The sequence below is a fragment of the Macaca nemestrina genome, chromosome 19 (genome assembly GCF_043159975.1).
Source record: "Macaca nemestrina isolate mMacNem1 chromosome 19, mMacNem.hap1, whole genome shotgun sequence".
Taxonomy (NCBI): domain Eukaryota; kingdom Metazoa; phylum Chordata; class Mammalia; order Primates; family Cercopithecidae; genus Macaca; species Macaca nemestrina.
Window position 1 is genome coordinate 59,572,476 of NC_092143.1, and position 27,278 is coordinate 59,599,753.

General features: G+C 38.1%; 1 protein-coding gene across 3 annotated transcripts in view; it reads left to right on the forward strand.

The window, feature by feature from the left end:
- Positions 1-27,278, forward strand: part of LOC105498333 (GRB2 associated regulator of MAPK1 subtype 1) — a 200,164-nt gene that overhangs the window by 1,463 nt on the left and 171,423 nt on the right. The window contains exon 2 of one of the 3 annotated variants that reach the window (XM_071085488.1): positions 5,702-5,847. The exons of the other annotated variants lie outside the window; for them this stretch is intronic. The gene's annotated coding sequence lies outside the window, so the exon portion shown is untranslated. The remainder of the gene's footprint in view (positions 1-5,701; positions 5,848-27,278) is intronic. 3 annotated transcript variants of the gene reach the window in all.

Sequence of the window (27,278 nt, forward strand, 5' to 3'; positions counted from 1 at the left end):
AGTTTGAGAATGATGACATGTAAGGTGGCAATTTAGGTGTGTTTGGGCTTCTCTTGTTTTCATCATAACTTCAGTGGGCTTTGGCTTCATGCGATTTTAGACTGTTTGCAGAAAGAAGCCTGCCCTGCTGTGGGGCAGCTGTGGAAGTACCCGGGCCCAGGCTGGCAGACAGGCAGGCAGAGCTGTGGCTGCACAGGCCAGGTCAGGAGAACACTAAGCAGAAAGATGTCATTTCGAGTCACAGGCACTAGGGTTACTCCTTGTTTCCTAGGGTAAAAGAGTGGGTAACATGAGATGTATACATATACAAAGGAGTTTTTATTCTGTTTCTTATCTGTGGGGTTTGATTAGACATTTGTATATCTGATGTGAAAAATAAATGCAGGCAACTTCGTGAAAGCTGGAAAACAGCCTTGGCTTGCTTGCTATCCTCGTTTGATTGTTGGTAGTAGTAGGGTGCATCGGAAATAAGCTGGAAGTTTTAAAACTAGTGATGAAGTGCAGATCACAGTAGCTGTTGAAGCGGAGGGGGGGATTGGGCGGGACACACGGGTGGTGTGCTGAGGCGTTTCTGCTTAGAGTGGGGGTGGGAAAATGTTGTGTGCTTTAAATAGCATCTGCAGACCTGAATTGGTGTGTGTGTGTGTATTCGCAACGTTTCATTTCCTCCTCCAAAATTGTGTATATTGGAAGGTTGTGAGTCCTTACCTTTTCCTACCTTCTCTCATCTCTGCACACTGCCAAATTTGGTAGCTAGGCAGAGACCATTGCTGCATGTGGTATAAAAGTCACTCAAAAGCTTCATTAAACTGAAAGTTTAAAGGGGCGGAATATCACTTTCAGACATGACTTTTAGTTTTATTTCCCACTGTTCTATCCCTGCCATTCATAAAAAGGATCTGAATCAGCAGTGTACTCATCCCACACTTCTTTCTAAAATGAGGACGTGGGTAGTGAGTCTTAACACTGTGTCCTTTCAAGCTGCGGAATGGATTTTGATCACTACATGTAATTCCAATTCTTCATTGTAAATTTCTCTTATTTCCTTATTGCCGCTTGAGAATCATAGTGGCACATACACATTTGGAATCATTGCCAGATACTGCTTTATAACTTGCTTCTTTCACTTAACAGTCCCATCTCATTTAAACATTTTTGTTAACATGATTTTTAATAACTGCCAAAGAGTTCATGGGCTAAGCTATACCATGTAATTTCTGCCCCTATTGTGGACATTATTAAGCTATATCATTTTGTGCTATTAAAAATTGTGGTATAATGAATACTCTTGTACATACATCTGGGTGTTTTTTGGTTAGAATATATTTCTACTTTGCTGAACAAGCATGTCAGTACTATTAAAATCCTTGATACACATTGTCAAATTGCTTTAGCGACTAAAGGAAATCCTCATTTACACCAACGTGAGCATTGTGGTAGTATCAGTCTGCCCACATCCTGAAAATACTAAGTATTTACAAAAAAATTCTCTACTAATTTGATTGGGGAAAGTGTTGTTTCAGCAGTTGAATTTGGGTAGACTTTAAAAGAGTCAATTGTAGATTCTGTGCATGTTTTTAAACATGTTTCACACAGTTTAGGACAGGTTGAGGACATGCTGGCATATTTATAAATGTTATAGGTGAAATCTTAAGTTTTGTGCTATCCTCATCCTGTGTTTGCCTTTTCCCCAGTTTTAGTACTGCAGGTACATTTTACATCGCACACGCCCACCCTATACTTAGACATGAAAGGTAGTCATTTTCCAAATCACTTGTTTTTAAAGAGACTAGAACAAAATTGAAAAACATGCCAGTAGTTGACATTATGCCAAGAGGAAATGATTGGCTAATTTTAAATACTTTTTAAAGAACATTAAAAAAATCTAATTTCACAACTATTGACTATCAAAAGCCTACTATGGGCTGGTACATTTCTGGATGCATAATATGTATTGTCTCAAATCCTCAGCAACACAATTTTTAAGAACTTCAGAAACCTAAGATTCAGAGAAATTGACTTGCCTGAACACTCGTACCTAGTAAATGGTGGAGTGGAATTTCCAGCCGACCTTCTGACTCTGAAGACTGACCTCTTATCTCAAACTGGGCTACCTCCTTATGCTAAAGGAGAGAAGGGTTGAGGTTGTTCTGACATCTGCTCTAAATAGGTTCAGTGTGTCTCTGAGAGCTTGAGGACTGGAAAGTCAGTATTTTAAAAACAATGTAGATACCAAATTAAGTGCTGGCCTCATCCATCATATATATGACTTTCTGCTTCCCAAAGGAGTGGCTGAAAAGAGGCAAGAGGCAGTGGGGAAGAAGAGGTTACAGAACAGGAGAAAAAAAGGAAAACATTGGGGTTCGAGGGCCTAGTAATGTAGATGTGTCTGTTGAGATGACTCTTCAGGACATTCGCCATCCCTAGAATATTCACTACACGATATGTAAAGAACTCTCCAATTCTTTGTATTATATGTGCCACTCCTGAAGTGCCAGGTAGATAGATGTGTTCAATATTACATCCTTGATGGTGAAATTTGCCTTTGTATGATAAGATAAATACAAAATAAGTGAGCCTTTATAAATATTGCCCCATAAGTTTTTCTGGAGAACCGAAGGAAAGGTACTCTAGCAGTTCTCCTTGGGAGATTTGATGAGATATATCTCATGAGCTGAGGTCTAAGCCCAGTCAGCAGTACAGTTAAGATCAGATATTTAAACTGATTGATATCAGTCTTATAAACTGTTGGCTGTAGAACTGGGTTCAGCAAATGTACTTAGGACCAAGGAGAGGATGGAGAAAATACTAATCCTCACTCCACCCCCAGCCATCCTCACTGAAAACTGGATAGGTGGGAAATTGTTCATTTTCTCTCTCCTCCTCATTTCATCTTGGATAGACCCTGAAAGCTTGTATTAGAGTACCATTCTTACAACCTTTTTGCTTCTATGCCTTGTAAAAGATTTGGTGAAACTCTATCCCTAAGCACATTCTTCAGTTAAATGCTAAAACTTTTGATCCTAAGTTTAAATACTTCCAGGGGATGTAATTTCTCAGCATATTGTAACTGTTAATATTTTAAAGTATTACATCATTCTAAAAACTCTAGTAAAATATATATTTGATTTCCAATATCATTTGTTTAAAAAATTCATGAGATTCAAGAATCAATCTTTTGAAAGTTAAACATTTTACATCTTTTCTTTATCTCTTTAAATTCTTACTCCATTTCCCTTCCACTGTATAGAATTCTCTCTCAGTGTAATATATTTTTATGCTTGAAAGTGTTCTATTGATCACTCTGCCATACTCTCTGTAACTTAAAAAAAAAAAGTATATAGATTGAAATCCAGTATTTCATATTTATTTTGATCATAAGACTTTACATATTTAATGATTTCTGGTTGTTTTTTAAAACAAAGAATTGGAAATAACCTGACTTAACAGAAATAGTTGTTACCTAAGTACTAGAGGCTTTCACCCTGCAACATGAGTCAATATTTTTGTTCCTTTGTTTGGTTCTCTACCCAAGGTCTTTGCACCCTTGGGCAGTGCATCTTAGAAAGATGTAGAGAAAGTAATACAGGTGCATTACTTTTGTAAAGTGGTTGAAGAACCATTGTGAAGGGGAGATGGTGAATGACAGCTTCCTTCCATCACAGTGAAGGTCATCACTGGATGGATGTCCAATACAATCGTGGACCCAAGCCCATTAATTTTTAAACAAGAGTACTTTTGGAAATTTCAAATATAGAAACTGATTCCTTTACAGTTGTGATGATGAGACCCTTGGGAAGCGTTAGCTTTGCCTCAGACATGTACCCCAGTTTAAAGAATGCTGGTCTAGCACAGTAAAAGATGTATTAATGGCCCTGTTTGCTGAAAGGAAAAGGAAGACCAAGGCTGTATGGAAAGGCAGGGAGAGAGAAGAAGAGAAGGTAGTAGGGGTAGGAGACCACTAAGTAGGTAGAACAGGAGCAGTGACCGTGTCTTTGTCCTGTGTGTAGGAATCACATCGGATTCTAAGTCCCGGATTTGTTGGGACTGTGGGAACTTTGGTCCTTGCTTTACACTCGGAGACTTCTGCAGCTTTATCATTTACCGGCCTCTAGGAGCAAAAGCATGGACACTTAGGCCCCAGGGAGGCTCCAAGTGTCTGTAAATGTCAAAGGTCTTTCTCGGATCCATGTTTTATCACTGAAATTGATGTAAGTTCTCAAAATCTACTTTGTAATTGATGTCTTTTTCTTTTCTTTTTCCCAAAGTAACTTACTTTTGCTCTTGGAAGGTGTTCTGTGTTTATCTTGTGGCTTCATTTCTCCTGGCCTTCTGTATTTTAAGAGAGTACACATGGCCAGGGTGGGGGGAATGGTAGTTTAAAGAATGCTGGATTTGGAGCCAAGAGACCTTCGTTCTGTTAGAGGTACTGCCATTTCATAGTCATGTGATCTTGGTCAGGTCTTGCAACCCCTTTGATTTGTAGTTTTCCCATGTAGAAAAATTGGACATTATACTTGCCCATATTCTTCATTCAGTAAATTGTTTATTAAGTCAGCTAACACTTATTAAGCCCCTACTATGCGACAAGCCCTGTTACAGGTGTTGGGACTACAGCACTGAACAAATCAGACAGAAATGTCTGTTTTTGTGGAGCTTACATTCTTGTGTATCTACTTATTATCGGAATTAAATGCAGTATTATATGTCAGATACATGTGTGAGATAGCTGTGGTAGAGCTACAGATCAGTTGAGGGAGGCTTCAGAGTATAGCATATCATTCAGGCAGCAGCAGCTTTTATTGTCTTTGTACAGAAGAAGAAGCTGAGAGAAATGCTCTGGGTGACTTGAGTGTTTCCATTTGAGTATTCCAGGTTACTGATGTAGTAATCCACAGGTTATAAAAAGGTAGCAAAAGGTCTTTATCAGACAGAAAGTGTTATAAGCTGACTAATCTAACCAAGATTGGCCTTCGGAGGGACTGGAGGAGTTAGGAAAGGAACTTTTCTTTTTTTAAAAAAAGGGATGGGTTCACGTTATGTTGCTCAGGTTGCCCTCAAACTCCTGGGCTCAGCTGATCCTCTGGTGTCAGCCTCTCAGGTACCTGGGACTGTATAGGCCTGAGCCACCACATTAGGCCAGGAACTTTTAATTTAATCCAGAATCACAGGTGAGTTTTACCAAATGGTACCAAAACAATGAGCTTAGACACTTGTATCTTTTTTTTTTTCTTTTTGTGTCGCACAGCCTGGAGTGCAGCGGCTCAGTCTTGGCTCACTATAACTTCCTTCTCCTGGGCTCAAGCAATTCTCCTGCTTCAGCCTCCCGAGTAGCTGGGATTACAGGCATGCACCACCATGCCCAACTAATTTTTGTATTTTTAGTAGAGATGGGGTTTCACCATTTTGGCCAGGCTGGTCTTGAACTCCTGACCTCAAATGATCTGTCCGCCTTGGCTTCCCAAAGTACTGGGGTTACAGTCATGAGCCACTGCACCCAGCCTTGTTTTTTTTTTTTTTTTTTTTTTTTACCATGTACTCATCATTATATTCACTGATGGATGATCATTTGTTTGTAACTATAGTTGTATAATGGTTTACAGGAAAGAGGTGCCTACTATAATATTATACATAAAGTGAGTGATTTTAAAAAGTGTCTTTAATATTCATTGATACATGGTGTACTTTCACTTTCTTTCAGTTTTCACCTATTCTGACTATTGCCTGTGCCTAAAAATGATGAGAAAAGAACAAGAGAGGACATTGTAGCAGGCAGTGGACAGTGACAAACATAGACCCACAGGACAAGATTTGCAGATAGCTCTCTTCCAGTGTCTTTTTTTTCAAGTAAGATGGCTGTTTTGAAAGTCTTATTTTTTTTTCCAGAGAACAGTACTGTAATATCTATTTAGAAAGGAAAGCAAGTATCTTGAATGTAAGGTGAATATTCACATATTCTAGTTAAAAAGTATAACTTTTTAATTGACACAATCATTAATACATATTAATGGAGTACAATGTGGTGTTTCAATATATGTACACATTATGTAATGATCAAATAAGGCTAATTAGCCTATCCATCACCTCAAATATTTATCTTTTTTTTGTGGTAGGAACATATAAAATCCTCTCTTCCACTTAAATTGAGATATACAATACCCTATTGTTGACTGTAGTCACCCCACTTATTCTTCCTTTCGTTTAATTGTAACATTGTACCCAATGGCCACCCTCCCCCAATTGCCCTGCTTTTCTCTGCCCTCCCCAGTCTCTGGTAGCCACTGTTATATTCACTACATGCTGATTTCATGTCCTTTTTATATATACTCCGTAGTGGGATTGCTGGACCGCTATCTATCATCTATTACTGAACCCCTATTTAATGCCATATATAAAAATCAACTCCAAATGGATTAAAGACTTAAATGTTAGACCAGAAACTATGAAACTACTCATGGAAGAAAACATAGTAGAAACACTTTATGACGTTGGACTAGGCAAGGATTTTTTGGATAAGACCTAAATATATAGGTAACAGAAGCAAACATAGGCAAATGGGATTACATCAAACTAAAAGGCTTCTGCATGACAAAGGAAACAACAGAGCAAAAAGTCAACTTGCAGAATAGGAGAAAATATTTGCACACTGTGTATCTGAGTGTTCATATCCAGAGTACAGGGAACTCAACTCCATAGCAAAAAGACAAATAATCCTATTTAAAATGGGCAAAAGGCCTTAATAGGCATTTCTCAAAAGAAGACAAACAAATGGCTTATAGGTATATGAAAAAAATGGTCAACATCCGTCATTAATCAGGGATGGCAAATCAAAATCGCAGTGAGAGCTCATGTTACTCTAGATAGAATGGCAAAAAGACAAGATATCCAAAAGACAAAAGGTAATGTTGGCAAAGATGTGGAGAAAAGGGAACCTTGACATACTGTTGGTGGGAATGTAAGAGTGTAAATTTCAATTAATAAAGTCATAATGGAAAACAGTATGGAGGTTCCTCCAAAAATTCAAAATAGAATTATCTTGTGACTCAGCAATCCTACTACTAGGTATATATCCAAAGGGAATAAGTCTTAACTGAAATGAGCGTCCACATTGTCGGTAAAAACCTTAAGACACTCAGTTCATTTCTAAAAGGAAAACTGGTTTGACTGTTGTGATCAACTGCATTATAGTTTAAAGAGGGAGTATTTTAGTCTCTTTCACTCATTGGCTGCCTTACTGAAATAGCAAGTTCTTGTGGACCAGCTTGTAAACTCGTTTATTTTTGTTTGAGATTCCTGAGGTATCTGTCTTTTCACTTACTGAGCTGCTGGTTCTAGGAAGACTCCTAAACTCCCCACTCATCTTCAGCAGGACTGTCAATCTTAAGAACACCAGCTATGATATGCCATGGGAAAAGTAACTTTTATTTCTGGTTTATGTAGTTTTTGTAAAATATAAATACCTGCTAAAATATTATTTATTTATTTATTTTGTGAGACAGAATCTTGCTCTGTCCCTCAGATTGGAGTGCGGTGGTGCGATCATGGCTCACTGCAGCCTTGAACTCCCAGGCTCAAGTGATCGATCCTCCCACCTCAGCTTCCTGAGTAACTGGAACTACAGGCACTTGCTACCACACCCAGCTAATTTTTGTATTTTTTATGGAAATGGGGTTTTGCCATGTTGCCCAGCCTGGTCTTGAACTCCTGAGATAGAGCTGTCTGCCTGCTTTGATCTCCCAAAGTGCTGGGATTACAGGTATGAGCCAACACCCCTGGCAGGATGAATTCTTTTAGACCTTTCCGCATGAAAAGCCTCCCCTAGCCCAGGTGCCGTGGCTCACGCCTGTAATCCCGGCACTTTGGGAGGCCCAGGCAGCGGATCACAAGGTCAGGAGATCGAGACCATCCTGGCTAACACGGTGAAACCCTGTCTCTACTAAAAAATACAGAAAAAATTAGCCGGGTGTAGTGGTGGGCGCCTGTAGTCCCAGCTACTCGGGAGGCTGAGGCGGGAGAATGGCATGAACCCCAGAGGCGAACCTTGTAGTGAGCCAAGATCGCGCCACTGCACTCCAGCCTGGGCGACAGAGCAAGGCTCCGTCTCAAAGAAAAGAAAAGAAAAGAAAAGAAAAGCCTCCTCTACCACCCTGCTGTACCCCTACTCCCAGTTTCATAAGAATTGCTTACTTGAATTTCAGGTTAAAGGCATCTAAAATTATTTTTGCGATTTCTCAGCTCTTAGCACAATGCCTGGCACGTAGGACGCACCCGATAAACATTTAATAAATGAATGAGCAAATCTCGGTACTAAAAATTATCAGGCCCGAGATATCTGTATTACTACAGCAGTGTATGAGCTCTGCAAATCTGAAATAGAATGTCACTTTTGTTTGATTTGAGGTGACATTTTATATTTTTAAATATATAAATTGGAACTAAGATGGCAGGTCTTAGTATTAGCAGAAGGAAAAACAGAGACTATCGTGATTTATAAAATAATGATTCTTAGGGTCATTAGTTATCCATAAATAAAGTATTTCTGGAAAGTACAGCTCATTTTTCGATTTTTCACTTTTTTGCTAGTTCTTTTCATTCTGAAGTTAAGATGCCTCCTTTACATATTATGTGTTGCCATGTCACTGAATTTTTAATCTTTGGTATTATCATGCTCTTCATATGACTCTTGAGTATGTGGACTAAAATGCAGTATATCTTAGAAACTCGTCAGTTCTTAACAAAGACCTGATGGCATAGTCAGCTAACTATTTATCTATATCTCATCTCTGGGCTCCACGAATTTTACTTCTAAGCAAACAAGCCATTTGGTTCAAATAATGTTACAAAACTACAACTGCTAATTTGGTACAGTTGTCATCTTCCTAGAATAGCCCCAAGTTTGACTTGAAAAAGTAGTGTCTGAATCCCAGACAATGAGTTTCCTTTTATGCTGTGCGGGAGCATTACATGGTGGTAAAAGAAGAAAAAAACAGTATTCCCAAGCTCCTTTCCAGTTCTGTGGATGAATTGCTTTACAATTACAGGGCAAGTTATTTTAATTGATTCTGCTAATTGTTAACCTAGTTTGAAGTATTTGAATACCACGTGGGCTTTGATGACCTTATGGTTGTTTAATAAATCCCAAGTTATTGAGCTTAAAATACAATATGAATTCTTTATAGTTATGAAGACATTTTAGTTAATATTTAACATACATAGTAAATTGTTATGATTAAGCTTGGTGATAGTGTTGAGAGGAATGTAACTGTCTCTGAGCAGTGCTTATGTAAGTGTCCCTGGGAAGATTTAAAATGAGTTGTGTTCTGTTGTTTTTTCTCCAACTAGTAGAGAAAAATTTCCTTGGTCAGACTTTTTTTTTTTTAAATAAGATGACAGTTTTCTCAATTATCAGACTTTAGGATGTTAGAAATGAAAATTTGCCTTCCTAGCAGGAAACTAGAGTTTAAATATCTAAAAGTGCCAGAAAAAAGGTAAATGTTTATTTTAAAAATTTTAAAACATATCTGTTACTATTAGGTAATTAGAAAGCACTCGTCATAATAGAGTCTGTCATCCACTAAAGAAAAGGTTAGTGAAATACCTGAGGAGGCCCACTTGAATACCCCCAGAACAGCTGTCTGTGCAGATGCTAAATTCCATGATTGATTCTCATTTTGGATTGCTGCTCTCTTCTTTTAGCAGCAATGGGCAAGTAAGGGTTGGTTTGAATAAAAAAACTAACATTGTCATTTCTGGTCCCCAGTAGTTTATGCTCCTAGATCTTCATTTTTAGCCTGCTTTAGGTTTTTAAAATAATGCAAGATTCATTTTTTACCTTTGGATCACTGACCCACAAAATCAATCAAGCACTAGACCCAAGTTAAAAACTATTTAATTGGTTGTGTCGAGAGAGAGACAGAGCATGAGAGAGAGAGAGAGAGAGCATGCACTTTAGGAGGTTCAGATTACTTATTTAAAAATAAATAACAAGTAACCAAAAGCTTTATTAAGATATTCTACTCTTATTTTTTTCTGTTTATTTTGGTCCTGTCTTTGGCCAGTTAAGAGGAAGTCAGCCACTAAGAGAAGATAGGATCAGAGGGAATCTTCATAGCCTCATTATGGCCAGGGACATCAGTTAAGGTTAATTTCAGTTGTATGTAAGATAGATGAAAAAACAATAGCAGCTTATACAACATTGAGAGTTTATTTTGTTTTGTTTTCATATAGAGGTAGTCTGAAGATATGTAGTCCAGGACTGATAGAGCAGTTCCACAGAATGAAGAATCTAGACTCTTTCTTTCTGCTCTGTCGTCTTCTGCAAGTAGTTTTCACTCTCAAAACTTCATGGTCCTAGATGGTTGCTGGAGCTCTAGCTGTCATGTCTACGTCCCATACAACAAGAAAGGCAAAAGGCTATGTCTTACCACTTGTCCTGCACAGCAGTTCACTTACATCTCATTTGGTCAGCACTTCAACAGTCCTATATGGGAGTACAGGAAGGCAGAAGCTGAAGTCTTTTAACTGGGCATAATGCCCAGAGCTTCCTACTGCAGGAGAAGGGGGCATTGGATATTGGGATCCACTTAGCAGCCTTTGCCATCTAGATTGTTGCTGGGATGCCTTTCTTCACTTTTTTTTTCCTACTAACAAACTTATTAAAATAGCCATGCATTGGGCCCTAACTCCTTGACATCTCCGGAGTAGCTGGGATTACAGGCATGAGCCACCATGCCTGGCTAATTTTGTATTTTCACCGTGTTGACCAGGCTGGTCTCAATCTCCTGACCTCAAGTGACCCTCCCGCCTTGGCCTCCCAAAGTGCTGGGATTACAGACATGAGTCATTATGCCCAGCCACTTATTTTACTAGTAAGGACAGGGTCTCGCTGTATTGCCCAGGCTGGTCTTGACTTCCTCAGCTCAAGGGATCTTCCCACCTTGGCCTCCCACAATGCTGGGATTACAGGTGCTAGCCATCACACCCAACCTGATTTGATACACACAATGATAATAGTAGTTCATTTAAAAAAAAAATAGAGATGGGGTCTTGCTGTGCTGCCCAGGCTGGAGTGCAGTAGCTATTGACAGGTGCGGTTATGGCACACTGCAGTCTCAAACTCCTGGACTCATGCTGTCCTGCCTCAAACTCTCAAGTAGCTGGGATTACAGGCATGCCACTGCCCAGCTTAGTTGTCCAGTTTTTTTAGAGGTGCTTTTTTTTTCCTGCGCTATTCCTTTTGTCAGAGAGACTTTATGTTTGTGTTTAAAAAATAATATTTACTCTTCTCCCCAAAAATATTACCATTATAGACAGCTTGGAAAATATAGACAAGGAAAGACAAAAATGAACATCAGTTTTAATTCCAGATATTGTATAACTTGTTAAATAACCATGACCAACATTTTGCTAATATGCAGGCATGGGATGTAAATCAAAAATACATTTACAAATGGGACCAAATTATATATAAAACTGCTTGTTAACATTTACATTAGATCATGAGCCTTTTCCTTCATTATTAATATTCTTTGGAAATAGACTTTTTGTAACTCAATGGAATTCTGTTATTACCAATCAACTATTATTTATTTGACTGTTGTGAGACATTAGTTGTTTTGAGTGTCCTGTTTTTGAGACTTTTTACTTAAATTTGCCAGTTTTACATCATTTTATTATTTGGGGTTCCTGGAAGTGGGATGATTGTTTAAAAGTCGTTATTTTTGGATTGTTGGTATGTATTGGTAAATTGCATCCAGAAAAGATCCTACCTTCAGCAGTGGATGAGTAAGCTCATGACTCTGTATATCATTGAATATCATTTTTTTTTTTTGGCCTTTGCTAGTTTAGATAATTAAAACGTTGTATTTCTTTGCTTGATAGTAGAATAGCTTTAGCTTCAATAATATCATATTTTGTTTGTGAATTTCCTGAGCTCTTTGTTAAATTTCTTTTGCTAGAGTTTTTTTTTTTTTTCCAAATCTTCTGTAATAAAATATCCTCCTGTACGTTTTTCTTAGTTTTCTATGGGATGTTTATAAATAATGTTTCGGTTTCATGTGGGTTAATCACTTTTTAACTTATTTGTCTTCAGCAGTTAATGTTCATAACTACTAATAGCTATTACCTCTGGTTTTGAAATTGAATAATTGTGATTCATTTACTTTTCTTAACCAACCTGGATATTGGATTTAAATATGATATGTTCACTCTTGTATTGCAACTGTCCTCTGAAAGAATCCCCTTGCATTGTATGAAATCAAATAGTCTCATGAAAATCTTGGTAAAACCATGTTGTGTGTTCACAAATATAGTTATATTTGTGTCCCATTCATGCAGAGTTCCCCAAAGATACTTCATTGTTGATAAATTCCTGTGCATTGCATGAAACAAAGCTGATGAATGATTGTCATTTTTTGGCTTTAAATACTAATAAGTAAATGGACATGTTTGTAAAAATATTTAATTATTTTTACATGTAATACATAAACTGAAGTGCCACATTTGGAATAATTAGATAAGAGATAGACGACAACAACTTCGGAGTCTGTTGAAGTTTAGTATCTATGTACGGACACTAGTGAATAAATAATAGAAATTCACAGATCACTTCCAGATATGGGGAGAAGCACAGGTGATAGTTTGAAAGTCATTTCATTTTTTTCTATTGAATATCTGTGTAAATATTGACTTCACTGTAATGACTAAGAAGAAGATAAATTAAAAGTCCAGTTTACTTCTCTCTGGACATAGATCCAGGGGTCGATGGGTAATAAAGTACATATCACCAACAGGACACATGTATACATATGTAACAAACCTGCACGTTGTGCACATGTACCCTAGAACTTAAAGTATAATTAAAAAAATAAAATAATGAAAAATAAAGTACATATCACTCTGCCAATTTAGCACCTGAGGACTCTATAAATAGTTGTATTTATCAGAGTGTTGAGGTGACAGTTGCTAAAAGTGAAATAACAAGATAGCTTTAAGAGAATCTTTTACTGCCAAACCAAAGAAGCTTCAAATTAACTTTATAGTAGATCAGGTAGACTGTGAATTTTACTCACCCCTCCCCCATCTTCTGTTTCTTTTTTTTCCCCCTTGACTCGACTGGGAAGATACGTATCTGAGTAGATTGTGTACAATTGAATCCTGTGTGTTATCAGAGGAGAATTTCATGCTAAGCAGAGACCACAGAGTTGGGAGGGAGGAAGTGTATGAACTAAGTATAAATACTATTTGTAGTCTTCATTCCCCTCTGATTGTAAACATATGTATTGTGAAGAATTTGAATACCTAAAAATATTTAAAAATAAAGGTATTCTGAAGTCTTGGGATAACCACCAACATTGTGATTCATTCTCTGTTCTTTCTCTGCACACACACACACACACTCTCTCTACACACACACACACACACAATTTTACATAATAGTGGCATTTTAGCTACTTTTTTAACAAACTTTCTTCCTTCATAACAGACCCCATTCCTCCAACCCTGCCTACCTACATAATCCAAACGTAATCCACTCTAACAGTCCAGTGCATATTATTCCTATCTTCTTCATACTAATGGAATCCTACATCACTATTACATATACATACAGACATGAAGAATTCTGTCATTGTTCCATAAAAATTGGATTATATGACAAATACTTTTTGGCCTCTTGCTTATATCACTCATGGGAATCTTTCTAAATCACCCGGTATAATTGAAATTCATAACAACTGCGTAATATCCCATGATGTGAAAATACTCATTCTTTTATTGACAGGAGTTCAATTTGTTTCCTTTCATTGGCCTCTGTGAATTATACTTCACTAAACTTTCCTGTACATATCATTAATTTGTTCATGGTTTCTGTAGAATTCTGTGATTTCCAATAAGTTTCACTTCTCCAAAACATTTTTGATAACATTGTTTTCCTGATTCTTTTCATTTCCTATGCAGCTACCCAAACTAAATAATTTTAGGAAAAAAAATGTAGGGGAAACATGATTGTCTAGCATCCCAATAAAACTCAGTTCACAGAAGTGGAGTTGATTTAATAGATTCTGCCAGAATGCTATCCAAAAAGTCCATAGCAATTCTCATTTCTATCATGGTTGTGTGAGAATACCATTCCTCCAAATCTGTGTCAACCATAGTTATTATAATGTTTTTTAAAAAATTCGCCAGCGTAATGGATATAAAGATCTTATTGCTGTGTTAATTTGCATTTCCCTGACTATCGGTGATTTTGGGGGCTCTCTTTTTGTATATCTGTTCATCACTTGGACCTGCTCTTCTATGGCTTAAAATCATACTTTCTGTTGGTTTTTCTGTTGTCGGCTTGTTCTTGTCAATTTCTAGATGCTGTTTGTATATAATGGAAATATTTTCTCTTATTTACATTTTTGCTATCAAATGACCTAATATACATTTTTCCATTTGAGAGTTTTAAATTTTCACATGTACAGATAAGTCTCTTGTTCCTGTTTTCAATCTTGTCTAAGAAAGTTTCCCTGACACCTAGATTGTACATGTGGTCTCCAAGATTTTCTAGGAAGATTAATTTTTTTTGTTTTTAATCCATCTGGAATTAATTTTTGCATATGATGTAAGATTTTTATTTTCTTCCAGGCTGTTGTGCCAGCCCATTTATTCAAAGACCTGTTTATTCTTGATATGAACTATCTTTGCCAAATTTATTTTGCTCTTTTAGTAGTAGAAAAACACTTCAGCAACACCTGTCTTTCAGGGACTACCTTGGGCTGTGTTCCAAGAACACATAAAGTTAATGAAATCGGAAAACAATTATTTTATTCCTAAAGAAGTGAAGTTGTAGCTAGAACTGTTCCTGATCCTGACTTATCCTTCTTCTCCAATGGCTGTGAGAGGTCTGATATGTGTTTTTCCAAAGAAAATTTAAATACATTTTGAAGCCAGTGTACCCTGGTGAGTCTCTGAAGTAATAGTAACTTGTTAAATGCCTTCTAGAAGGATAGTCCAGATGCTTTGGCAGTAAGTTTTCTCCAGGGAAGAATTTGCTTTTAAAATGATACTTTACAAAGCTGCTGCTCAAGTAAGTGTGTGTGCGTGTGTGTGTGTTTCAGAATTTAAGAAGGATTTGCACATTGCACTCAGCTTGACTACTTAGTTGAAAGTGTATTCCCCCATTATTTTTTGTAGGAGGGGCAACTTTCACGTGCTATTCTCAATGTATACGTGTGTCTCTTTCTTTGAAATCCCATAATGACCTACATCTGTAGACTTAAAAATTCTTAAATTTCTCTTATATTTTGTTTACTTTTCCCCCAATTTTTCATGGCCTTATCTTCCTGATTCCTCTTAATCTCACGTGCAAAGACCAGAATGAAATATACATTTTAGAAAAAAAAAAAAATGCAGGGCAATGTGAATCTCACATCTTAATGTCAAAACCCAGACTGAATAAATATAGGAGAAATGAGTGTGAGAAGAGGACTCATAACGTAGATTAGTCCCTGAGATTTTGTCTACTACATAACCTTTGTGTAAGATTATAACAAAACCTTGATCCTGGATTCCATGCAGATTTTATTAGGTTGGAGTTGTGTGTGTTTAAAAGTTTTATTACTTCCTTTTTCATATTTGTCTTTCTAAGCTGTCCAAGAGCAGAGAGCAGGAATCCTGCCTTGTCTTTGCACTGTTCATTTCACACGGTTCACATGATCTGGTGTGATGTTCCAAAAGATGGATCAAAAATTTTGTCTGAATGACTCATCTACAGAGTTGTTGGGATACTCCAGCCTATCCCTAAAGTATTTACAATCTTCCCCGACTAATACACAGGTGCACACACTCTGTTCTTTACAATCTGACTTTTTAGCAGGTTCTGGGCAAGGAAAGAAGTGATGATTCCAGCAGCCTCTTCTTGCTCAAGGAATTTAGAGTTCTTTCTCAGTCTCTGACTTTTCCAACTATCTCAAGCCTGGAAGAGACCCAGCATATGAGAATATGTCCTACTTTTAAGAGTTAGTGAATTATATTTACATATATTAGCCTGATGGAAAGAGGTTGAAAAATACTCTGAGGCTTGTGAAGCCAATTCAGCATTAAAATTTTGCTGGGAAATCATTGAGATTTGGCCATACTATTTAATCAGAAGCTGTTAATTTGTCTGGATGTATTGTAAGAATATATTTCAGAATGGAAATTAACATGTTTCATTGATTCTAAGGTGTACATTTTAATATCTCTGAAATCAGCATGTAACTTATAACTAATAGTGTGACAGTTTTATCAACAGTCTTGGTTGTTGTCAAACAATGATTGTCTTGCAAGTGATGGCATTCTAAATTGTATGAATTATGGTAGTGCCATGGAGTATCTTTGGGTCCAGTAATTCAATGTGCAAAGCAAACATATGAAACAAGGACTTTTTGTGAATGTCCCAGTACAGGGTGGGAGATAATCTAAACTGAAAATCAAGTAGTATTCCCCGAACCCTCCATCCCTAATGGAGAAAGTGTTAGCTTACTCATTTAACAGCAGGTAAGATGAGGTCACTATTATATACAACCATGGTGTAATTTTTTCTCATACTACATTTTCCAACTTTAAAGAATAAATTAATTTTCATATTCACCCCACCCCCCCTATAGATTCTGACTCTATGAAGGCAGAGATTGTGTATTTCATGTTCATCATTGTGTCCCCAGCACCTAACACAGTTTCCAAACTGTGTTACCTTGGTAACATGTAGGTGTTCAATAGAGCCTTGTTTAAGGAGTCTTCTTTGTACAATATACAACACATATGCACACAGGCATGTGCACACACAGTGTAGTTGATTGAATGGGGGGCCTACCAAAAGATTTGTCCACATCAAAATCCCTGGAACCTGTGAATGTTACTTTCTTTTGAGAATAGATCTCTGAAAATGTAATTAACAGTCTTAAGAGGAGGTCATTCTAGATTACCTGAGTGGGCTTTAAATCCAATGACAGTGTACTTATGAGAGAAAGGGAGACAGAGTTTTGACACAGAAAAGGAGGCAGGGTAACGATGGTTGCAGAGATTGGGGTAATGCAGCCACAAACCAAGGCTTGCCTGAGCCACCAAAAGCTAGGAGAGGCAGGGAACAGAATCTCTCCTAGGACCCTCAAAGTAAGTGTGGCTGTGCCTGCAGCTTGTTTTTGGACTTTCGGCCTCTAGAGCTGTGAGAGAATAAATTTTCTATTGTTTGATGCCATTCAGTTTGTGGTAGTTTATTATAGCAGTCGCGTGGTTTGGCTGTGTCCCCGCCTAAATCTCATCTTGAATTATAGCTCCCCTAATTCCCACATGTTATGGGAGGGGCCTGGTGGGAGATAATTGAATCCTGGGTGCAGTTTCCGCTATACTGTTCTCGTGGTAGTGAATAAGTCTCACGAGATCTGATGGTTTTTTAAGAGGTTTCTTCTTTTGCTTGGTTCTCATTCTCATTCTCCCTGTGGCCACTTAAGACATGCTTTTCACTTTCCACCATGATTGTGAGGCCTCCCCAGCCACATGGAACTGTGAGTCTGTTAAACCTCTTTTTCTTTATAATTACCCAGTCTCAGATATGTCTTTATTAGCAGCATGAAAATGGACTAATACAAGCGGTCACAGTAAACCTGTTACAGACACATACTCAAACACACACCCACGTGTAAACACACACACACATACACACACACATAAATTTCGCTACCCTATAGTTAATAACATGCCAAGTTTCTTAAACAAAAAAACTTGTAAGTGTAAAACCTCCTTCTCTGGATTTTCAAAGTAACAGTTTCCCCTAACATTCATCAATAGGCTGATGGGTAAGTGGGAGTACGGAATGTGGTTTCCACAATGCTATTCATTTATCAGCTGTGGAGCATGTGCCTGCTGCTGTGCAAGCACAGTAACAAGGGCTAGGCGCCCAAAGATGAATACATGTGATACTCATTCTCAAGGGGTTCAGAGGCCCACCGAGTAGGTAGGTTCTTAGACAATTAAATGCTGTCATGTGATAAGCAAGGAAATGCTTCAGCCCAGAGGCCGGTTAGTGTTGCCGACAACACTTGGGACAGGTTTTACCGAAAACATTAATTGACCACTGAACTAGTTGTTGAATGAGTAGAATTTTGCGAGGTTTTAAAGAAGAAATGGTGGCCTGACAAAGGTTTGGAACGCCCTGAACAGAAGAATGTGAGGGGAGGGCAAGTTGGGAAACAGATTTTGAAGAGCCATAATATACTGACGTTTGACCTTTCTCCTCTGGCTAACCTAGTGGTTCTTAACTTCCCTTCCCCTTCCGGGACACAAGTAACAGAGGGTGTTACAACAGAATGGATTGCAACAGAATTCACTGGGGTCCTAAATTTGATGAACTCTATTATAAAAATGGTTAACAAACTACAACGATGTATGTTATAATCATATGTAAGCTGCTAACACCAGTAGAGTCTCAGGAGGGACTTGATGCAGAATCTTGGGCCATGTGCACATCTTGGCTAGCTAGTGATGACCTCCATCTCTTCTCCATCTCAAGAAAGCATGTCAGAATATGAGTGAAAGTCAAGTCTTCATAGAACTTGAATTAACTCTAAACTTGAATTAACTCTAATTTTTATTTTAAAAATACCTTTTTCACAGATTTCAGTATTTTACTAAATGCTAGTATCAGGCAACATTCTGCAGCTGGCTCTGTCACTGCATCATGTTGAAGATCATTGTCCAGGCACATGGCTCATCCTCATTCCTGTGATACCTAGCACAGTGCCTGTTTGCAAATATGCCCCTCCAATATTTGTTATGCCAACAGTGGGAAGTGCTGAAGGGCTGTAAATATGGGAAAGGCCCAGATTTTTTTTTAATTATTTAACAAGGGTTATTCTGGTCATTTTGGAAGATCATTTAGAGCAGAAAAAGTTTGGAATTAGACAATATTTGGAAGCTGTAGGGTTTATAATCAAGGAGAAAGAGGGCCTCTAGCCAAAACTAGATTTGTGGGAATGTAGTGGAGCAGGGTGAGTGGGAAATATTTTAACGTAAGATTTCCAGGATTAATAACTGGATAATGGGATATGAGGAAGAGGGAAGCATTAACTAGTCCTGAGGTTACTAGCTTGGGTGCTAATGCCCTTATCAGAGATAGAGAAGCAGGTTGCAGGTGAGTGTATTAGGCAGAGTAGGCCAGATTAGGTGGTGGTAACAACTCCAAAGTGTTAGTTGGTTTAAAACAGCAAGGGTTTATTGCTCACTTGTACTGCATGAAATTTTGAAGAATTAGAATAGCTGTAGGAATAAGAAATAATAATTTTGGTCTTCACAGTTGAGATGAAACGAGCTGGCTTTGGGGGGGGGGGGGCGGGGTAGGGGCTCTGCTCTCCGTCATCATCCTCATTGAGGATCCCAGGCCTAAGAGCCTCAGTTTGTGCTTCCATGGTTGTTTTCATTCTTGTTTTTGTTTGAGACAAGGTCTCACTGTGTCATCCAGGCTGGAGTGCAGTGGCACGATCATGACTCACTGCAGCCTCAGCCTCCCAGGCTCAAGTGATTCTCCCACCTCAGCCCCTGTAAGTAGCTGGGACTATAGGTGTGTGCCACCACACCTGACTAATTTAATTTTTTTTTTTAATAGAAATGAGATTTCCCTATGTTGCCCAGGCTGGTCTCAATCTCCTGGGCTCAAGCAGTTCTCCTGCCTCAGCCTCCCAAAGTGCTGGGATTACCACAGTAGTTGAGGAAAGATAGAATATGGTAAGTCATGCCCTGGCCCCTTAAAGCTTCTGCTCAGAAGCGATGCACCTTGTATCCCTCTTACATGTCATTGTTAGTGGCAAGTCCCATGGCGACACCTAACTTTCAACAGGGCGAGGTACCATCTTTCCGTATGCTGGGATTATGACTCCAGTAACTGTTAAAGGCTGGAGGTATGGGAAAGCAGCAAGATAATTTGTGGCTGTGTTGAGGTATTGAAGGGGAAATTCAGTTCAGGAGTCAGAAATCTGCGCTTGCATCTTGAGAGAGTTCAGGGCCAGAGAAATAATACTGGGAGACTTCAAAGTAATGGTCATAAATCAAGCCATGGAGTGAATCACATTGATCAAGAGGGAATTGAGCCAGTGCTGATGATGGTAAAGATCAAGGTTAATGTTTGTGGTTACAAGTGTCGCAACCCCTAAACAGCTTTTTTTTTTTTTTTTTAAGCAGCTTATTAGAACTTTTAAATAATTTTATGTAGCAATTGGCATAGGGGTTGAATTAATCACTTAAACAGGATTTAGCTTTTTTAAACTCCAGATTTGCTGATTTGCATTTAGGGATTTAAAAGATACCCTTAGACTTTACAATAGGATTTCAGCCAGTTTTCTAATCCAGCAGGGAAGAAAAAGTATTGCAAAGGATAGCCTTTATAGTTGGAACAGAAGATCAGTTATAAGTTGATTGATACTGATTGCTGACTACTCAGAATATTAGAATATCTTCAAAAATTTTCCGACTGGTTGTGCCACAGACAGCAAGATATTAGCTTAACCTTACTGTAATAATACTCTTTTTGTAGCTCCAATTACTGGCAAATGGAGGTAGTTAATGGCACCTTTTCCCATTGGCTAGTGTTCATACATAAGGAGATTTGCTTTTTCTCTCCATTCTTTTTAAAGGTTCCTATGCCTTTGCCTGACCAACCTCCATAGGGCTCTCCACCTAAATTATTCACCTTTTAAACTTTTTATGTAGACATTGGTGATTACCCAAAATAGACTCTCCTCCCTTCAAGATTATGTATTAACAGGAAAATGAAAAAAACAAACCTGGTTTACTGCATGTCACCATTCTCTCTGCAAAGGAAATTTTGAAGAATTAGAATAGTTGTAATGATAAGAAATAATAATTCTGGTCTTCACAGTTAAGATGAAAGAATATTTATTAAACTTCTACCACGCCTGCCCCACAACCCTTCATTTTTTGAAACAGAGTCTCACTCTGTCGCCCAGACTGGAGTGCAGTAGCACAATCACAGCTCACTGCAACCTCAGCCTCCCACCTCAGCCTCTTATGTAGCTGGGACTACAGGTCCCACCACACCCAGCTAATTTTTTTTAATATATATTTTTTGTAGAGATGGGGTTTCGCCATGTTGTCTAACTCCTGGGCTCAAGCAATCCACTTGCCTCTGCCTGCCAAAGTGCTGGGATTGCAGGTATGAGCCACCACGCCCAGCCTAAACTTCTACTTTTTAATAACACTTTACTATGAATGATTAAAAACTTAAAAAGGAAGCTATAGCTTTTACCTTCTTACCAAAGGCACGTAAAATTGTTAAAAGTAAACAAATCCACTGGTGTTTCTTTCTCTATAATAATTATAGTTAGCGTTCATTGAGGACTAATTATGGTGCCAGCTGTTGTACAACACTTTACGTACATTATCTCATTTACTTTTCAAGAGCTCTTTAACATAAGGAATAATTTGCTCAAGGTCACATGGCTGAAAAGCGGAGAAGCCAGCAATGGAGGCAGTTCTAGAGCTTGTACTTTAAACTCTGGCCTGCCTTTCCTAATTCTCAGACCAACAAGTAGTGTTTTCCCATTCATATTGCTTATCATAAAATGAGAGAGTCTTCTGTCCATCATCTTTATTGAAAGTTGAACCACTGTAGGCAAAAATATCAAGGATAGGTCTGATCCCACTAATTGAAATAAAAAGAACCATGAGAGCCTCGCAGAATTGTTAATAGAGGATGGGAACTCAACTGGACCTTGGGGATTGCTCACTGAAGAAGGTTTTCCATTTTGAGTGTTTATTGTCTTCCTACCCCAGTCTCCCCAACAAGAAAGACTAGGGGTGGAAGGTGACATGTAACAGCAAAGTAAGAACTGTTTGCATTTTTCCTTTTTGGTTTGTAAAAGAGTTGTTCCCAAATTGTCCTCAAAGGTACATTAATACATACATACGATATTTGTATATATAAACACATATGTATAGTAATATCCTTCATTTACCTTGGGGTGAGACTTGAAGAAGCTCCAGCCTTCTTTCTAGAGAGCCTCTGCTTCTGATATTTACCTGTCACAAAGCCCATACCTGCTGCTAAACCCTTTCCATTAACTGAGGAGCAGTGCATTTTACGATTGTGGAGTAGAGTAAGTAGCAAATGCTATGGAAACTAAGCAGAAACAGGCCAGTGCCATCATAAATGACAAGAGCATAACAGACATGATCGGGGATGTGGTCAGGTCCTACTTAGGTTCTGACATCAACAGATAATCTCCCCTCCCCCAGTATACATTTGTACCAGGTGATAATTTTACATATTTTATTGATTACAGCATTAGCAGTGATTCTTGCTTAGCTTTTTGGAGATCCTATGAAAGCTGCAAATGAACATAGGTATAAACACAGTTCTTCACATAATTTCAAAGTTTTCATGGACCACCCTCCACCTGCATGAAGCCAAGGACTCAGACCCTGAGCTAGAGTGTTCTGACATTGCATGGTTCCTGGACAGCACCTCACTGTGGGGGCGAATCCCCATGCAGAGTTCAGTCGCTGATGAAATTAAGAGTGGAAAGGCCCTTTTATTTTATCATTTTATATTAAAATCTTTAGTTTGCTGGCTAGCATTCAATAGGTAGTGGTTTTATCAGAGTGGGAGTAGAGGAGGTGGCAATGCTTTGGGGGTAGGAAATGATAGAGAAGGCTTCTCAAAAATGAAATATGTGGTGGTCATACAAATCTGATTTTGCTTTCAGTTCTCCCCTACCAAATGGCAAGGAGTTTACCCTAAGCCAGGGGTTGGCAGACAGGCCCTTGGGGCGAACCTGGCCTACTGTCTGAGTAAGTGAAGTTTTATTAGAACACAGCACACCTGTTTGTTCACCTCATGTCTGTGGTTGTGTTTGCACTACAGTAGCAGAAGTAGAGGTGTGGTAGACACTTTATAGGCCACAGGCCTGAAGTCTTTACTACCTGGCACTTGACAGTAAAAGTTCACCAAAGCCTTATCCTGTGCCATCTGTTCTTCTTTGAGACCAGTGTTTTTCATCTACACAGATGAAAGTAGAGATGTCTATAGATTCTATAAAATTAATGTGGATTTAGGCCAGCCTTATGTATAGAAACTCCAGCCTTCTTTCTAGAGAGCCTCTGCTTCTGATATTTACCTGTCACAAAGCCTATACCTGCTGTCAAACCCTTTCCCTTAACTGAGGAGCTGCATTTTACAATTATGGAGTAGAGTAGCAAATGCTATGGAAACTAAGCAGAAACAGGCCAGTGCCATCACAAATGACAAGTAAGAGCATAACAGACATGATCGGGGATGTGGTCACACTTAGGTTCTGACATCAACAGATAATCTCCCCTCCTCTAGTATATATTTGTACCAGGTGATAATTTTATGTATTTTATTGATTACAACATTAGCAGTGATTCTTGCTTAGCTTTTTGGAGATCCCGTGAAAGCTGCAAATGGATATAGGTATAAACACAGTTCTTTATATAATTTCAAAGTATTCATGGACCACCCTCCGCCTGCGTGAAGCCAAGGACTCAGACCCTGAGCCCTTAATAGTGCTTTGATAAATGGTAGGTGTCTCTTTGACAATGGGGCAAGAGAGATCCCACAATAAATCCCTTTAGAAATACACTATAGCAATTCTTTATTATCTGTGTCCATATTATTTATTTGTGAAATGACGTAAGTTTCATTTTACACCAGGTTCTCCAGTGCTCTCTTACAGTATACTTAGCCAACGCCAACTGATTTATTGCATGTAACACACAGTGTAGGATTAGGAAGGCAACACCTCAGTAATAACAAAGAATTTCAACAACATAACTTCTAAATTATGTAGTTTCTTGGTTCATCCATGGCACATCTTTTAATTAATATGACTTAAGAAATGTCTGTAGAAATAAAAACAATTTTGTGAATGTGCCTATCATGTGTAAAGCGGATGGGGAAGTATAAGGTCCCTACCCTCAAGAAATTTCAAAATTTGGTACTTTTAGTACTGAAGTTACATCAGTTCTTACAACTGTTTCTATAAATTTGAAAGATTTAAAAAGGACCAAATATGTACCAATCCTGAGAGGTAACAAGTCATCATTTATTATTTTCCTGTAAAATAAATAGTTTTCTAGACTTCACCACTACACTGATATGATGTGACAAGAAAATGTTGCATTAATATTAATATGACTATGTATCTTCTTTTAAAAGGCTTACTTTTCTATAAAGTCAAAGGAATTTATAATATGGGGAGAAGGAGTGTATGCCCGTAAGAGTACGACTGAGAAATTTATTTGACGAATGGTTTTGTGTAATAAGCTTTTAAATATGCGAAAGTAAAACTTCAAAAGTAGAGAATTTAGTTGAATGTTTTGATATATAAATAAGTTAGCTAGTTTCTTAAAGGTATGTATGTATATATGTAATTCCAACCAGGAAATAGTCTTAAATTTGGTAATATTTTATTCAGAAATTTGGCTCAAAACATGGAGGAGTAGTGTAGTAAATGTAAATGAATTATCAGAAACCCACACACAGCTTCCTACTGAATGTAAATTAGGTGGTGATGGTTGCTGTGAAATGGTTGTAACTGCTGTTTGTGCACACTTGTAATAGAAACAGTGTATATAGTTTTAAAAGCAGCAAAGTTGCATGTGATTAGTGCTCTCTATGGATACAGGACAATCAGGGCCATTGATGGCCTGTGGCAGTTGAGCCTGCTGGGATGATGTATACAGTAAACGTCCTTTAATAAGATACTGCTCCTCAGTTACTGTTTGGAGGTTGTGCCTGATGACACTCACCACGGCTGGATTTTTTGTTTCCACTCTGCACTCACAGAGTTTTATCATCCCAGTGTCTTGAAGTTTTAACCCCACATTTATTTACCTAGAATAATTATAGGAATTGCAAGGGGATTTGAGAAAAAGTGTAGATGGAAGCACTATTAATCAGCTCAGGAAGCCTCATACAAGACATATTGATGAACTCACAATTATAACAAAATAGGGAAATAGAGAAATATTGGTACTACATTCATCAACTTCTGTTTTTTGTTTGCTTTGGAAGTTGTTATTCTTTTAAGCCAGTCAGATACGGATTTCATTTCCAATTTCCACTTGTCCCTGTGTGTGAACTTGGGGAATTAAGAAACTTTTCTGAATTTGTTTCCCTCTTTGGAGAATCCCAGCATCCCGGTTTGGCCAGGATAGTCCAGTTTGCATTTCTTATGCCCTTTTTCATTCTCAGAAGTGTCTTGGATTGGGCAATACATTTTATGGAAATTGTATTTATAGGTGAAGTGGAGATAATACCTACCTCCTTGTCTTGTTGTGATGATTAAATGAAATAATATAAAGTGAACTCTGTGGTGCTTTTGGTTTACAAAAATTTTGTTACAGCAGATAACCTTGAATATTGTGTTAATGGTGAGCAATTCTATTGTTAACACACACACACACACACACACACACTATGGGGAACTTGCAGTCTGAGAAATGGATAGACTATTTTGGTAGCCATTTATTGTGTACTAGTAATCAACAGTCCCTGTGTTTTGAAAGGAATAATTACTACTGTATTTATGTCATTAGAGATTTCTACTGCACAGCTCTGTGTATCATTGTTTCAATGTCTCCATCTGTTATTTGAATTAATTTGAAGGCTGTGCTACCCCCGTGGCAGAGCATCATGTAAAATTAAGAGCATTTCTCTTGATGAGCAACATGCATTTTACCTCAACATGATACTTCCTGGAATAACATGGTTCTGCTACTGAAATAATTTGTGAGACTAATTTCTACCATGCTGCTATTGCCTTAACCTATATTTTTTTGCCAGAAAAATGAATTTAGTTTAATACCCTATGGCTTGATTCTGGGATTATTATATATGCATATCAGATATTTATGACTTACTATAGGGATTTTAAACTTTTTTAGGAGGTGGAAATAATTTATTATGTTCTAGTAAGATGATTGAGCATTAGATTCCTGCAAAACAAACTAAATCACATTTACACATACAACTTTGACTAGTTAAACTAGGAGTCTTTAGCTTCAACCAGTCAGCTTGATTATCTTACGTCAGAAGACTTCTGGTTTATATTCATTAATTCATGAACTTGAAATATTACTATAGCAATAGCTTTGACAAGACTATTGATGCCATTCATTTTATTTTCTTTCTCTTTTTAAAATAACAATGTGAATGGGGTTCTGGGGGAGAATATATACCCCTACTGCAGGAGCAGGCTGCTGGTAAGCATTTCTGGTGAACTATTTTACACAGAGATCATAGGTGTACTGCTTACAAATCAATTCTTTTATCTTCATGAAAGATGCCCAGATAATAGTTCTTTAGTCTTTTTTTTTTTGGCGGGGGGAAGCAGGGGCTGATCCTGAGTGAAAGTAATATATCTTTTAATAATTCTGTAATTTACCCTTTTTACTAATGTGCGTATATTTTCCCACCTGCATTCATTAGTTTGTATAGATGCTGATGCCTTTCCAAAATGAGAAATCAAAGAGTAGGTTTGCTTTGGGGAGTGGGAAAAGTAAGATGATGAGGTCAGGGGTTGAATGTGCTGACTTTGAGTTGCTGATGGGACACCCAGGTGGAGATGTACCCCAGGTGGTGGTTTTCTCTCTCATTCACCTGTGCGCATCCATGGGCACAGGCATTCTGGAATCTCAGGTCATGGACAGAGCCATAGTGATGGCTGGGAAGGGAGGCCGGATACGCTCCAAAAAGGAAGTATTGCCTATGCTGAGTCTTGAAGAACAGATAGGAATTAAGCCAGATGAAGAGGGCCTGCTTTATTTTCCTGTATCTCTCAAACATGTCTATTAATTTTACAAAGTCATACCCACTTAAATGTTTGTGCCTTAGGAACATATGCATTCGATCTAGAATTTGCTGAACCAGCCCGTCTAGGAAAAGGGATATAGAGAGTTTTTCACTTGGTAGCAGTAGGTTAATTCATCGGGGCAGGTTGGAAAGAACTGGGGTGAGACCTGGCATTGTTGGGTGTTTGGAATTCCCAGGGATAGCTTAGTTCAGCTGGTTTTACTGTGATTCTTTCTGTTTTTTGGAAATATTAACCCTCTTGATGGTTATTTCTCATGTGATGACTATACTTAAACCAGAATAGAATGTGAAATTTCTAGTGACTCCCAAATATGCAGTGGAGTTGCTGCTGTTATGTTGATATCTGGCATGATCATAGAATCATCCCGTTGAAACTAGAGGCCTTGTTTTCCTAGCACCCTAGCCAAGC